Genomic DNA, 15,179 nt, shown 5'->3' with positions numbered 1-15,179 from the left:
TGCAACCCAGCACCTTAAGCTTCGAATTTAGCATATTCAGCAGTGTACTTTAGGGTACACAGCCTCAGTACATGAAATTTGATATCTTTGATGTGTGGGCCCAGCAGAAAAAAATTCTGTGTTCGCAATTCTCCCTCTCACAGAAAAGCAGAATTGCTGAATGTATTGCTGGTGGAGTGATCTGCCTGACTAGACATTTGTTGGTGCCTGGACGTGTGTGGAGACTCCCATCTCAGTTAACAAGAGACCGATTTTGGCCATTAATAGTTTGTGAATTTTTTATTTCAGATTTTAATGTACATCTTCAACTTTATCAATTCATGTGTATATTTTAATTGTAATACCCAGAATCAGCAACTGGTGTCTATATGTGTATGTGGCCATGGTTTCTTGCAATTACATGGAGATAGATTATATCCTGTCTCTTTAGCAAGACAAGAATTGTTATTGCTAACTTCCCTTCTTATATGTTGGAGCAGTGAAAGATTGTATTTATATAAAATTTGTCACTTAAAGAGAAATGTAAATATAGATATGCTCTGTTTATGATTATAATATAATTTCTTAGAGAAGGCTGTTGCATCAAGTTACCGTAACTACAGCTGAAGATCACCATTTCATTCCTTGTCATTGAATTTATCACTAGACCAATGCAATCATATTCCTTTTTCAAAATTACATAAATGACTTGAAAATTAAATCACAGCTCACAGGTTGTCTCTTTTTACACACTCTTAATAATAGTTAGCAGGGCCTACTTTTAGATATGCTTTGATAATAGATGCGCCAAGGATGGCAGATTTAGCAAATAAATACAGCTTTTTTTCTTCCTTTCCTTAAATTGATAACGAATTGGTTAAGGACTTGCGATATATATAGGATTGTTTTTCAGGGCAAGTTATATGAATATAAATCTTGTAGTAGTTTAAAATCTGGAGATGGACAAACCTTAAGAAGTGTGAGGTTTTGTGAATTCCTCGTGCTGTTTTGGGGGATCACAAAACTAGTTCGAGATCCTTAACTCTGTTTTCTACTGATGGGAAGCCTGAGCTTGTGTACAATTTGTATTAAGGAAAGAACAGCTTCCAAAAGCTCCACTAGAATTTTTCTTCCCCCTCTGCTGTTTATCCAGTCTTTCTCTCGCTGCTTCTTTTTTACTCTGGTTTTCTAGAACTCATTTCAGCAGGAAGTTGTTCAGGCAGAATTTTGCAAGTTCCAAAAGGGGTTGGCTATTTAAATAGATAATGGATACAGTAAATGCTAACACATTTTTGAAGGGATATTAAAACTCATTCTTCAGGGTTTAAGCCAGTCTCCAATTATTACAGATCAGGATAAGTTGTGAGGGCATCTGCCTACTGTCTACACCTTCTTCTGAAGCATCTGGTATTGGCCACTATCTGCACAGTATACTGGCCTAGATAGAGTGAAGGTCTGATTCAATGTAGCAACTCCTGTGTTCAGCAGGTTGTTTCCCTCTTTCTCCATGCTCTTCTCATTTTCAGTCTTCTTTCAGTGTATTCTGAGTCAAACTTTTGAACTCAGTGTTTAAGTGCATTCAAAATTAAGCAAAATCAGTTTGACCACATCTGTTAAAAATGGTATTATTTTGTCACATATTACACGGAGGACCTTTTTATTGCTATGCAGCTAAAGTAATATGAGAGATGTGATTTTTTCTTTGTAGTTAATTACAAGTCACTTGCTATAATGAAATATATTTCATAAAGAGTGTAGACTGAATTACAGTGGTTGGGATTCATTTTGAAATAATTTTCTTACATGGTATTCCTTTACAGAAATTCTTTTGTACAGATAAAATATGTACAACAACTTTTAAGTTTCCTTTCATCTTTTTTTGTAGTGATCTCAGTGAAAATCAAATTCAAGCAATTCCAAGGAAGGCTTTCCGTGGAGCCGTAGATATTAAAAATCTGTAAGTAGTTTCCTATTGACTTTTATATTTTGATGGTTATATTTTACTTGCACATTGTCTTTGTTTTATCAGATGTTTTTCTCTTTAAACACCTTTTGTAGCAACTGTTGAGAGAGTCTTTTCCTGGAAGTCGAGAGCTTTATTGTTGTTTTAGCAAAAGTATTTAATACATTTGAACATACTAGAATTTCCTTTCACCAAATCCAAATGGTTAAAAAGGAATTAAAGATGTAAAAACAATATATTTATTTTCTTATAGTAACCTGGGTTTAATATCTGGTCTTCAGGCCTTTTTCAGGGTATGTCTATACTACCCGCCGAATCGGCGGGCAGCGATCGATCGAGCGGGGGTTGATTTATCGCATCTAGTCTAGACACGATAAATCCGCCCCCAATCGCTCTCCCGTCGACTCCTGTACTCCAGTACCGCAAGAGGCACAGGCAGAATCAACGGGGGAGTGGCAGCAGTCGACTCACCATAGTGAAGACACCTCAGTGAGTAGGTCTAAGTATGTTGACTTCAGCTAAGTTATTCATGTAGCTGAAGTTGCACAACTTAGATCGATTTCCCCCCTCCTGCCCCCCACCGCCCAGTGTAGACCAGGCCTCAGTGTTTTAAAGGAAAACAAAAATATGAGCTATCTTTTCTGACTACAACTATTTCTTGTGAAAAATTTGTTCTGCTTAGGGTCTAGAGGGCTGCCTTTTGTTTAATCTTGTTAAAGAGAAAGATTGAAATAATTTTATTAACCAATCCACTAGAATACATATCTACTTTTTATCTGACTACTTCTCTCGCACAGTTTTTCTTTCATGGTAAAGCAAGTCGTTTGTACAGGATTGGTGACCATCTTTAGACGTGGTAGCCCCATAACTCGTGCAATTTTTCATGGCTCCTAAATGTGGAATTTTGTCGGGTCTAAGACAACAAATTGGTGACTTCTGCACTTACCATTCGCCAGTTGTGAGTGAATAAATTGCCTTTCATTCTATTAAAGACAGCAATAGTAAAACAGGACTTTTCAAAGCCCTCTTGTGGATTCCCCTCTGGATACAATTTTCTTCATTTGTTGTTCTGCCTGTAACAAGCAGTTTCTGAAAAGAAATGTTGTTCAAAGTAAATGTGGGAGGAGGGAGACTAAAAAGCAAAGCAAATAATGGTGGAACACTGTGTAGCTTGTAATGGGACATCCTGAGACCAGGAAGGGAAACAAGTTTGTATGCTAATCTAAAGCTTTCTGCATCTGGTATCAGGCCAGCAAATTAAGTGGGCCTGTTGGATTAATCAGTTCTTACATAATTTCATGTCTAGAGCTTCAGCTTCAGAAAAAGGTTCAGGAATGTTCTTTGAGACTATTCAAATATCTCTGCCTCCCTGACCCTAACAGTCATTCTACTCCATGGTCTGCACAATCTTTTTTGTGCTCCATCCTCCTTATCTCACTTTGGCAATCTCTGTAGACCCTTTTTCTTTAAGAGCATCAAGCTCCTGTAGCCTCTATCTAGTGGTCTATCATCTTGTGTATTCTTCATTGTGCTTAGGTGTGTAGGAGAGCATCGTCTAGTGAGAATATTATGATACTGCAATAACTTAATGGCATGAAACATATTCAGAAAGACACATAATTGTATTTCTGTTTATAAAAAGGTGATACTGGTGGTTTTCCATCACCTCACAGTGAGAGTGTGGCTAGAATAAACAGCCACCTCTTTCGATGACACATAGGAGAGAGGTGGCTGTTTATTCTAGGGAGGCAAATGAATTTTGTAAACTGATTTATGTACTCCTCAAGCTTTTTATTCAGCTTAATGTGAGCTCTATCATCGAGTCTTGTAAAGTTACTAGAAAGTTTAAAGCAGAGAATTGGGCCTATTGATTATGATTCTTGACTCATGTTTTTATATTTAAAAATATTCATTTTGAAGTTTCACTCTGCATTAAAATCTGAGATTAAATCTGAGGCAAGCCCTACCCCCTTATATAAATGTTGCTCAAGGTGTGTTGGTTTGGATTTTGAGTTTTAATTTTTGGCATTGGGGGGCCATTATTATTTCAAGTCTAAGAAAATTTTTGCTACCACTAGAGGGCAATATTTCTCTGAATGATCCTTTGCATAAGAAAATTGATATGGCTCTAAAAAGAACTTTGAACAGTAATGAGTCTGCATCAATGGAAAATTTTTAATGTGGGGGTGAGATTTAAGAATGCCAGAAATATCCCAGTCCATTGTAATTTAGACTCCAATTTCCTGCATAACATAGGACAGGACTACCTCTAGGATTTAACAAAGGTTTAGGGTATATATTCTAGTGTGGTAGCCGGCAGAGCAGTTTGCCTAAGGTTCTGGTATTCAAATCACTTATAATCACTCTGTACACACCAATAACAATGTTTAAAGCCTTTCCTCTTTTGGGGATAATCCATGCAAAGCTATCAGAAAGGTCTTAACAATACCAAAAAGTCCAAATCCTCTTAGTAGCACCAAAATTCTGAATTTCAGAATGGCTACCATAGATTGCTTCCTTCTCTTGTGGTCCAAAGAAGAATATTTTCTCAAATCTTTGTCACTAGTAGAACAAAAAAGTTTTCCACAGAAATTCCTATACATCATCTGATTAGACAATGACAATATCTCTTTGCCATCTCATAGTGGAATGTATATCATTGGGTTGGGTGGTTTCTGTGTAACTTGTGATAACAGACGAGTTCTAGCATTTATTAAATTAAATCTTGTATCCAGAAAACGGATGCCCTCCACACCTCTCTGGAGACTTGAGAAAGAGAAAAGGAGTACTTGTGGCACCTTAGAGCCTAACAAATTTATTAGAGCATAAGCTTTCGTGAGATACAGCTCACTTCATCGGATGCATTTGGTGGAAAAAACAGAGGGGAGATTGATATACACACACAGAGAACATGAAACAATGGGTTTATCATACACACTGTAAGGAGAGTGATCACTTAAGATAAGCCATCACCAGCAGCGGGGGAGGGGGGGAGGAGGAAAACCTTTCATGGTGACAAGCAAGGTAGGCTATTTCCAGCAGTTAACAAAAATATCTGACAGGTTTCAGAGTAGCAGCCGTGTTAGTCTGTATTCGCAAAAAGAAAAGGAGTACTTGTGGCACCTTAGAGACTAACAAATTTATTAGAGCATAAGCTTTCATGAGCTACAGCTCACTTCATCGGATGCATTTGGTGGAAAAAAAACCAAATGCATCCGATGAAGTGAGCTGTAGCTCACGAAAGCTTATGCTCTAATAAATTTGTTAGTCTCTAAGGTGCCACAAGTACTCCTTTTCTTTTTAAGAATATCTGAGGAACAGTGGGGGGTTGGGTGGAGTGGGGGGGAGAAATAACATGGGGAAATAGTTTTACTTTGTGTAATGACTCATCCATTCCCAGTCTCTATTCAAGCCTAAGTTAATTGTATCCAGTTTGCAAATTAATTCCAATTCAGCAGTCTCTTGTTGGAGTCTGTTTTTGAAGTTTTCTTGTTGAAGAATTGTAACTTTTATATCTGTAATCGAGTGACCAGAGAGATTGAAGTGTTCTCCAACTGGTTTTTGAATGTTATAATTCTTGACGTCTGATTTGTGTCCATTCATTCTTTTACGTAGAGACTGTCCAGTTTGACCAATGTACATGGCAGAGGGGCATTGCTGGCACATGATGGCATATATCACATTGGTAGATGCGCAGGTGAACGAGCCTCTGATAGTGTGGCTGATGTGATTAGGCCCTATGATGGTGTCCCCTGAATAGATATGTGGACAGAGTTGGCAACGGGCTTTGTTGCAAGGATAGGTTCCTGTGTTAGTGGTTCTGTTGTGTGTGTGTGTGGTTGCTGGAGAGTATTTGCTTCAGACTGGGGGGCTGTCTGTAAGCAAGGACTGGCCTGTCTCCCAAGATCTGTGAGAGTGATGGGTCGTCCTTCAGGATAGGTTGTAGATCCTTGACGATGCGTTGGAGAGGTTTTAGTTGGGGGCTGAAGGTGATGGCTAGTGGCGTTCAGTTATTTTCTTTGTTGGGCCTGTCCTGTAGTAGGTGACTTCTGGGTACTCTTCTGGCTCTGTCAATCTGTTTCTTCACTTCAGCAGGTGGGTATTGTAGTTGTAGGAATGCATGATAGAGATCTTGTAGGTGTTTGTCTCTGTCTGAGGGGTTGGAGCAAATGTGGTTATATCGTAGAGCTTGGCTGTAGACAATGGATCGTGTGGTATGATCTGGATGAAAGCTAGAGGCATGTAGGTAGGAATAGCGGTGAGTAGGTTTCCGATATAGGGTGGTGTTTATGTGACCATCGCTTATTAGCACCGTAGTGTCCAGGAAGTGGATCTCTTGTGTGGACTGGTCCAGGCTGAGGTTGATGTTGGGATGGAAATTGTTGAAAACATGTTGGAATTCCTCAAGGGCTTCTTTTCCATGGGTCCCGATGATGAAGATGTCATCAATGTAGTACAAGTAGAGTAGGGGCATTAGGGGAGGAGAGCTGAGGAAGCGTTGTTCCAAGTCAGCCATAAAAATGTTGGCATACTGTGGGGCCATGCGGGTACCCATCATAGTGCCACTGATTTGAAGGTATACATTGTCCCCAAATGTGAAATAGTTATGGGTGAGGACAAAGTCACAAAGTTTAGCCACCAGGTTAGCTGTGACATTATCGGGGATACTGTTCCTGACGGCTTGTAGTCCATTCACCTACTACAGGACAGGCCAACAAAGAAAATAACAGAACGCCACTAGCCATCACCTTCAGCCCCCAACTAAAACCTCTCCAACGCATCATCAAGGATCTACAGCCTATCCTGAAGGACCACCCATCACTCTCACAGATCTTGGGAAACAGGCCAGTCCTTGCTTACAGACAGCCCCCCAATCTGAAGCAAATACTCACCAGCAACCACACGCCACACAACAGAACCACTAACCCAGGAACCTATCCTTGCAACAAAGCCCGTTGCCAACTCTGTCCACATATCTATTCAGGGGACACCATCATAGGGCCTAATCACATCAGCCACACTATCAGAGGCTCGTTCACCTGCGCATCTACCAATGTGATATATGCCATCATGTGCCAGCAATGCCCCCTGCCATGTACATTGGTCAAACTAGACAGTCTCTATGTAAAAGAATGAATGGACACAAATCAGACGTCAAGAATTATAACATTCAAAAACCAGTTGGAGAACACTTCAATCTCTCTGGTCACTCGATCACAGACCTAAGAGTGGCTATACTTCAACAAAAAAGCTTCAAAAACAGACTCCAATGAGAGACTGCTGAATTGGAATTAATTTCCAAACTGGATACAATTAATTTAGGCTTGAATAGAGACTGGGAATGGATGAGTCAATTCACAAAGTAAAACTATTTCCCCATGTTATTTCACCCCCCCACTCCACCCCACCCCCCACTGTTCCTCAGATATTCTTAAAAAGAAAAGGAGTACTTGTGGCACCTTAGAGACTAACAAATTTACTAGAGCATAAGCTTTTGTGAGCTACAGCTCACTTCATCGGATGCATTTGGTTTTTTTTCCACCAAATGCATCCGATGAAGTGAGCTGTAGCTCACGAAAGCTTATGCTCTAATAAATTTGTTAGTCTCTAAGGTGCCACACGTACTCCTTTTCTTTTTACAGACTAACACGGCTGCTACTCTGAAACCTGTCAGATATTCTTGTTAACTGCTGGAAATAGCCTACCTTACTTGTCACCATGAAAGGGTTTCCTCCTTTCCCCCCCTCCCCCGCTGCTGGTGATGGCTTATCTTAAGTGATCACTCTCCTTACAGTGTGTATGATAAACCCATTGTTTCATGTTCTCTGTGTGTGTATATCAATCTCCCCTCTGTTTTTTCCACGAAATGCATCCGATGAAGTGAGCTGTAGCTCACGAAAGCTTATGCTCTAATAAATTTGTTAGGCTCTAAGGTGCCACAAGTACTCCTTTTCTTTTTGTGAATACAGACTAACACGGCTGCTACTCTGAAACTTGAGAAAGAGAGGCAGAGTTTAAAATCACATCTCCTATCCATAGAAGTAATATCTGTCAGATAGTATGGATCAGATAGATCGCAAACACTGTATTCTGTTTGATTGTCCAAGAGAAGTCAGGAAACAGTTGACCAATTGTCGGTTTAGAAAGATTGAACTAATTTGCAAACAAAAGCCGTTACAAAATAGAGTGGTTAAAATCTATTTTCTATCCATCGATTCAGGTGATTATCTAATATTCAACCATCAAAGTTCTTGCATTGCCTCATTGAGTATTATTGTCACCAATACTTAAGGTTTGTTCTAATCTCAGCATTTCCGATCTATTCCTCTGACCTTGGTCTGGCCATGACCTTAAGAATCTTTTCATCAAAATTATAGTGGTGATAAAAGCAGAGATAAGGAATAAAGTAAAAGTAGGAATCTGATATTGGGACAATTTGCTAATTCAAACTCCATTATGTCTAGAATTTATTCTTAAACTACAGTTGATGTTCATCAAATGCACTAGCACTTTATTTAGTCAGGAGACAACAGACAGAACAGCCTGGCAAGGCATTTCAGTGCAGTCAAATAATGGTCTTCCAATCTTCCACAAGAGTGAGCAAAATAAAACGAAAGTTTGGTCAGCTCAGCTAGATGGGAACATTCTTCTTTGTGCAAATAATATCTTTCTTGGGTCTTTCTGGTTTCTTGCCTCAGAGTTAGCTCCTGTGCAGAGTACACTCCAGAGCCCTCTTGCACCTTCTACAAAGAAGGAATTCAGTTTCCATAGAACTTGGACAAAATCATCCTTACCAGGACAGTCTCAAGCTCTCTTTAATATTATGCATAAGATATCACCATTTTCAGAGGACTTGAGAGCCAGAATTTCTAGTGTATTCTGACAGATGTCAATCTCTTGGGATAGCAAGTTCACCTATATCATCAACTCAGACATTAAATCTGGCCAGGTCAGAGATATGTGTTCACATAAACATCTTAGAAAAAAGAGGAGTATTGGAGGCTCAGAACAGATTTTGTTGGACTCTGAAACGTATGAAGTTCTCAGAGACAATTCAGCAGTGCTATAGTAGAAACTATTAAAATGTCAATATTTACTAACATTTACCACAATTATGATTGACCTCTCTTGTAGAGAGAGGAAATGGTGGTCATCTTGGACAATACTGGATGATAACTCTTGGTAAATGCTGACTTTTTAATGGCACCCACTGCTTCCATACTAAACAAACAAGGTGCACCCAGACTCAGTCCATATGAGAGGAACCATTAAAGATCCTATGTTGGACGTCAAAAAATATTTAGATAAGTATATCTCCCCTATCTGGCGAAATCCTCCTGAAACCGAAGATTCAGTCCAGGGAATGATCGTTACATTCTGATTTGTTCAACGTGACACAAGTGGTGACAGATGCCAAAGACACCTCTGTTTGCATTAGAAATCAGTCACTGATTGCTTGGGCCTTTTCTTCAGTGGTGGTGTTGGGCCACGTTATCTGAAAGGTAAAGAGTGACTGGACATAGTCTATACTGGTTTTCCCAGACAGGCCTCCCCGTACCTGGTATGCCAGAAATTCAAATGGCAGGAGATGGTGTGCTGCTTTTCTCTGTAAGGCTGAATTTTCCTCTTCAGGAACACTGCCTTCACCCAGGTGAAGAACACCTTTATCAATATTGTTGCTCTTAGCTACAATCATTGATGTTATGCTTCAGTTTAGGTGATCCATGTTGTCAAGCCACCATATCTGGATCCCACTGTTAGAGAAAGTTTGGTTTCTGTTTTGAGAACCATCAGTGTACTTTGACCTCTGAATCTTCCCTCGTTAAAGTATGTATTTTTCAGGAGAAATTACAAAAGTTCTTAACACTGTTTATAGATTCATAGATACTAAGATCAGAAGGGACCATTCTGATCATCTAGTCCGACCTCCTGCACAGTGCAGGCCACAGAATCTCACCCACCCACTCCTACAAAAAACCTCACCTATGTCTGAGCTATTGAAGTCCTTAAATCATGGTTTAAAGACTTCAAGGAGCAGAGAAGCCTCCCTCAAGTAACCAAGGCCCCATGCTACAGAGGAAGGCGAAAAACCTCCAGGGCCTCTCCAATCTGCCCTGGAGGAAAATTCCTTCCTGACCCCAAATATGGCGATCAGCTAAACCCTGAGCATATGGGCAAGATTCACCAGCCAGATACCCAGGAAACAATTTTCTGTAGTAACTCAGATCCCATCCATCTAATATCCCATCTCAGGGGATTTGGCCTATTTACCCTGAATATTTAAGGATCAATTACTTACCAAAATCCCATTATCCCATCATACCATCTCCTCCATAAACTTATCGAGTAGAATCTTAAAACCAGATAGATCTTTTGCCCCCACTGCTTCCCTTGGAAGGCTATTCCAAAACTTCACTCCTCTGATGGTTAGAAACCTTCGTCTAATTTCAAGTCTAAACTTCCTGGTGGTCAGTTTATACCCATTTGTTCTTGTGTCCACATTGGTGCTGAGCTTAAATAATTCCTCTCCCTCTCCTGTATTTATCCCTCTGATATATTTATAGAGAGCAATCATATCTCCCCTTAACCTTCTTTTAGTTAGGCTAAACAAGCCAAGCTCCTTAAGTCTCCTTTCATAAGACAAGTTTTCCATTCCTCGGATCATCCTAGTAGCCCTTCTCTGTACCTGCTCCAGTTTGAATTCATCCTTTTTAAACATGGGAGACCAAAACTGCACACAGTATTCTAGGTGAGGTCTCCCCTGTGCCTTGTATAATGGTACTAAAACCTCCTTATCCCTACTAGAAATGCCTCTCCTGATGCATCCCAAAACTGCATTAGCTTTTTTCACAGCCATATCACATTGACAGCTCATAGTCATCCTATGATCAACCAATACTCCAAGGTCCTTCTCCTCTTCCGTTACTTCTAATTGATGCGTCCCCAACTTATAACTAAAATTGTTGTTATTAATCCCTAAATGCATAACCTTACACTTCTCACTATTAAATTTCATCCTATTACTATTACTCCAGTTTACAAGGTAATCCAGATCCTCCTGTATAATATCCCGATCCTTCTCTGAATTGGCAATACCTCCCAGCTTTGTATCATCTGCAAACTTTATTAGCACACTCCCACTTTTTGTGCCAAGATCAGTAATAAAAAGATTAAAAAAGATTGGTCCCAAAACCGATCCCTGAGGAACTCCACTGGTAACCTCCCTCCAACCTGACAGTTCTCCTTTCAGTAGGACCCGTTGCAGTCTCCCCTTTAACCAATTCCTTATCCACCTTTTGATGTTCATATTGATCCCCATCTTCTCCAATTTAACTAATAATTCCCCATGTGGCACGGTATCAAATGCCTTACTGAAATCTAGGTAAATTAGATCCACTGCATTTCCTTTATCTAAAAAATCTGTTACTTTTTCAAAAAAGGAGATTAGGTTGGTTTGGCACGATCTACCTTTTGTAAATCCATGTTGTATTTTGTCCCATTTACCATTGACTTCTATGTCCTTAACTAATTTCTCCTTCAAAATTTTTTCCAGGACCTTGCATACTACAGATGTCAAACTAACTGGCCTGTAGTTACCCGGATCACTTTTTTTTCCTTTCTTAAAAATAGGAACTATATTAGCAATTCTCCAGTCATTCAGTACAACTCCTGAGTTTACAGATTCATTAAAAATTCTTGCTAATGGGCTTGCAATTTCAGGTGCCAATTCCATTAATATTCTTGGATGAAGATTATCTGGGCCCCCCGATTTAGTCCCATTAAGCTGTTTCAGTTTCGCTTCTACCTCAGATATGGTAATATCTACCTCCATATCCTCATTCCCATTTGTCATGCTACCATTATCCCAAAGATCCTCTTTAGCCTTATTAAAGACTGAGACAAAGTATTTGTTTAGATATTGGGCCATGCCTAGATTATCTTTAACCTCCACTCCATCTAAGTGTTTAGCTGCCCCACTTCTTCTTTCTTAGTTTTCTTCTTATTTATATGGCTATAGAACCTTTTACTATTGGTTTTAATTCCCTTTGCAAGGTCCAACTCTACTCGACTTTTAGCCTGTCTCACTTTATCCCTACATGTTCTGACCTCAATTAGGTAGCTTTCCTTGCTGATCTCTCCCATCTTCCACTCCCTGTATGCTTTCTGCTTCTTCTTAATCACCTCTCTAAGATGCTTCCTCATCCAGCTTGTTGTACAACTCCTTCCTATGAATTTTTTCCCCTTTCTTGGGATACAGGCTTCCGATATCTTCTGCAGCTTTGATTTAAAGTAATCCCAGGCCTCCTCTACCTTTATATCCATAAATTCTTCAGTCCAATCCAATTCCCTAACTAATTTCCTTAATTTTTGAAAGTCAGCCCTTTTGAAATCAAAAACCCTGTTCGCAGATTTATTTTTGTTAATCCTTCCGTTCAGTTTGAACTGAATTAGCTCACGATCACTTGAGGCAAGATTATCCCCTACAACCATTTCTTCTATGAGGTCCTCGCTACTCACCAAAATTAAATCTAAAATGGCATCCCCTGTAGTCGGTTCAGCAACTACTTGATGAAGGAATCCATCAGCTATCGCATCTAGGAAAATCTGAGCCCTATTATTATTATTAGCACTGGTCCTCCAGTCTATATCTGGGAAGTTAAAGTCTCCCATGATCATGCAGTTTCCATTAGTATTTACTTTATTAAAAACATTAAAAAGGGCTCTGTCCATATCCAAATTAGATCCCGGAGGTCTATAGCACGCCCCAAGCACTATCGTAAGAGAGGCTTTACTAGTTATCTTCCCCAATGTAATTTTTGCCCAGATGGACTCTGTCTTATCCATTGCATCGCTTCTTATTTCTTTACATTATACCTCATCATTGATATACAATGCTACTCCACCACCTTTACCTTTGTTTCTGTCTTTCCTAAACAGCACATACCCTTCAATACCTGTAGTCCAGTCATGACTACTATTCCACCATGTTTCTGTTATCCCTATAATATCTGGTTTCACTTCCTGCACCAGTAGCTCTAGTTCCTCCATTTTGTTACCTAGGCTCCTCGCTTTGGTGTACAAACATCTTAATTTTTGCTGTTTGGCCTCGCTCACATTTTGTACCCAATTAGGCACAGTCATTCTACAGCCAGTATACCTATTAGACTAGTATCCACACCGCCCTCGCTCCTTATATACATTCTCCTACCCACGGATGTATCCTTTCTTACTTCGTCTTCTTCCCTCTCAATGCTAAAATCTGGTGTGGAGATTACCTGGACATCTCCCAACCATCTCCCCCTAATTCTTAGTTTAAAGCTCTCTTTATCAGTTGTGCCAGCCTCCATCCTAGAAGTCTATTTCCTTCCCTACTCAGATGAAGTCCATCCCGAGAGAACTGTCCTCTGTCCGTGAATGCCTCCGGGTGTCCATACATCCCAAAGTCCTCCTTATAGCACCACTGCCTAAGCCATCTGTTGACAGTCATAATCTTGTCACACCTTTGTTGCCCTTCTCTAGGAACAGGTAGAATCCCACTAAAGATCACCTGAACCTCGATTTCCTTAAGCGTCTTCCCCAGTCTAGCATAGTCTCCCTTAATACTTTCCAGCGAGAATCTAACCGTATCATTTGTTCCCACATGAAGGATAATTAGGGGATTCTTTCCCATTCCCTTTAGGATCCTTTTCAACCTCAGGTCTACATCCTGTATCTTAGCCTCCGGAAGACAGCACACCCTTCTATCCTCTGGATCAGCTCTAGTTACAGGCCTGTCTATCCTTCTCAATAAAGAGTCCCCTATCACATAGACCTGCCTTTTCCTGGTGACAGTGCTATTCTCCAGTCTCTCCCCTGTTCCCTCTGGCTGCAAGTTCTTTCCATTCCTATTTTCCCTTATAATCCTCTTCAACCCATCCTGTATCCTCCTGGGGCTCATATTTGGATTAGTCTCCCTTGACTCTTCTTCTTTTCCTATAGGACTAGCCTCTCTTCTCTTCTTCCTTACCCTTCCACCTTCAACAAGTACTGCTGAGCCCCTTATTCTAGATTCTTATATGGCAACCCTGGATCTTATCTCAATCAAAAGGGAACAAGATGAATTAACAGTGTTAAGAACTTTTGTAATCTCTCCTGAAAAAAATATGTACTTTAAAGAGGGAAGATTCAGAGGTCAAAGTACACTGATGGTTCTCAAAACAGAAACCAAACTTTCTCTAACAGTGGGATCCAGATATGGTGGCTTGACAACATGGATCACCTAAACTGAAGCATAACATCAATGATCACTGTAGTACAGAGGTGGGCAAACTACAGCCCACGCGCCACATCCAGCCCATGGGACCGTCCTGCCTGGCCTCTGAGCTCCCAGCTAGGGAGGCTAGTCCCTGGCCCCTCCCGCACTGTTTCCTCTCCCCCGCAGCCTCAGCATGCTACACCACCAGCACTCTGGCCTTCTGCTCCTGCCGGCCAGTGTGGCGGCGTGGCTGGCTCCGGTCGGGTAAGGGGGTGGAGAGCAGGGAGTCCCAGGGGGCAGACAGGGAGCAGAGGGCGGTTGGATGGGGCGGTGGTTCTGGGGGGGGAGCGGTCAGGGAATGGGGAACAGAGGGGGGCTGTGTAGTAGTGGGAGTCCCGGGGGCTTGTTAGTGGCCGGGGGTGTGGATAGGGTCGGGGCAGTCAGGGGACTGGGTGCAGGGGGTGTTGGATAGGTATGCAAGTCCCAGCGGGCCTGTTAGGGGTTGGGGCAGTCAGGGACCAGGGAGGGGTTGGATAGGCATGGGAGTCCCAGGGGGCCTGTCAGGGGACAGGGGTGTGGATAGGGGCCAGGGCAGTCGGGACAGGGAGAAGGGGTGGTTGGATAGGGGGTGGGGTTCTGGGAGTGGGCAGTCAGGGGACAAGGAGCAGGGGGGGTTGGATAGGTGCGGAGTTCTGAGGGGGGCAGTCAAGGGGCGGGAAATAGGAGGGGGCTGATAGGGGGTGGGCACCAGGCTGTTTGGGGAGACACAGCCTTTCCTACATGGCCCTCCATATAGTTTTGCAACCCCGATGTGACCCTCAGGCCAAAAAGTTTGCCCACTCCTGTTGTAGTATCTGAGCACCTTACAATTATTAATGGAATTTTCCTCATGAAGCTGATGAAATAGAAAAGTATTATCCCCATTTTACAAAGGGGGGAACTGAGGTACAAAATGATTGTGACTGTGTATGCAAAATGTCACAGGAATTCTGTGTCAGAGAT

General features: G+C 41.3%; 1 protein-coding gene across 1 annotated transcript in view; it reads left to right on the top strand.

Moving 5' to 3' along the window:
* Positions 1-1,870: 1,870 nt before the first annotated feature.
* Positions 1,871-15,179, top strand: part of SLIT2 (slit guidance ligand 2) — a 194,954-nt gene continuing 181,645 nt past the window's right edge. Inside the window, exon 1 of the mRNA XM_043514071.1 lies at positions 1,871-1,936. The gene's annotated coding sequence lies outside the window, so the exon portion shown is untranslated. The remainder of the gene's footprint in view (positions 1,937-15,179) is intronic.

Source organism: Dermochelys coriacea, chromosome 4 (genome assembly GCF_009764565.3).
Source record: "Dermochelys coriacea isolate rDerCor1 chromosome 4, rDerCor1.pri.v4, whole genome shotgun sequence".
NCBI lineage: Eukaryota > Metazoa > Chordata > Testudines > Dermochelyidae > Dermochelys > Dermochelys coriacea.
Note: the sequence above shows the minus strand (reverse complement) of the source record. Positions and strands in the feature narration are given on the sequence as shown.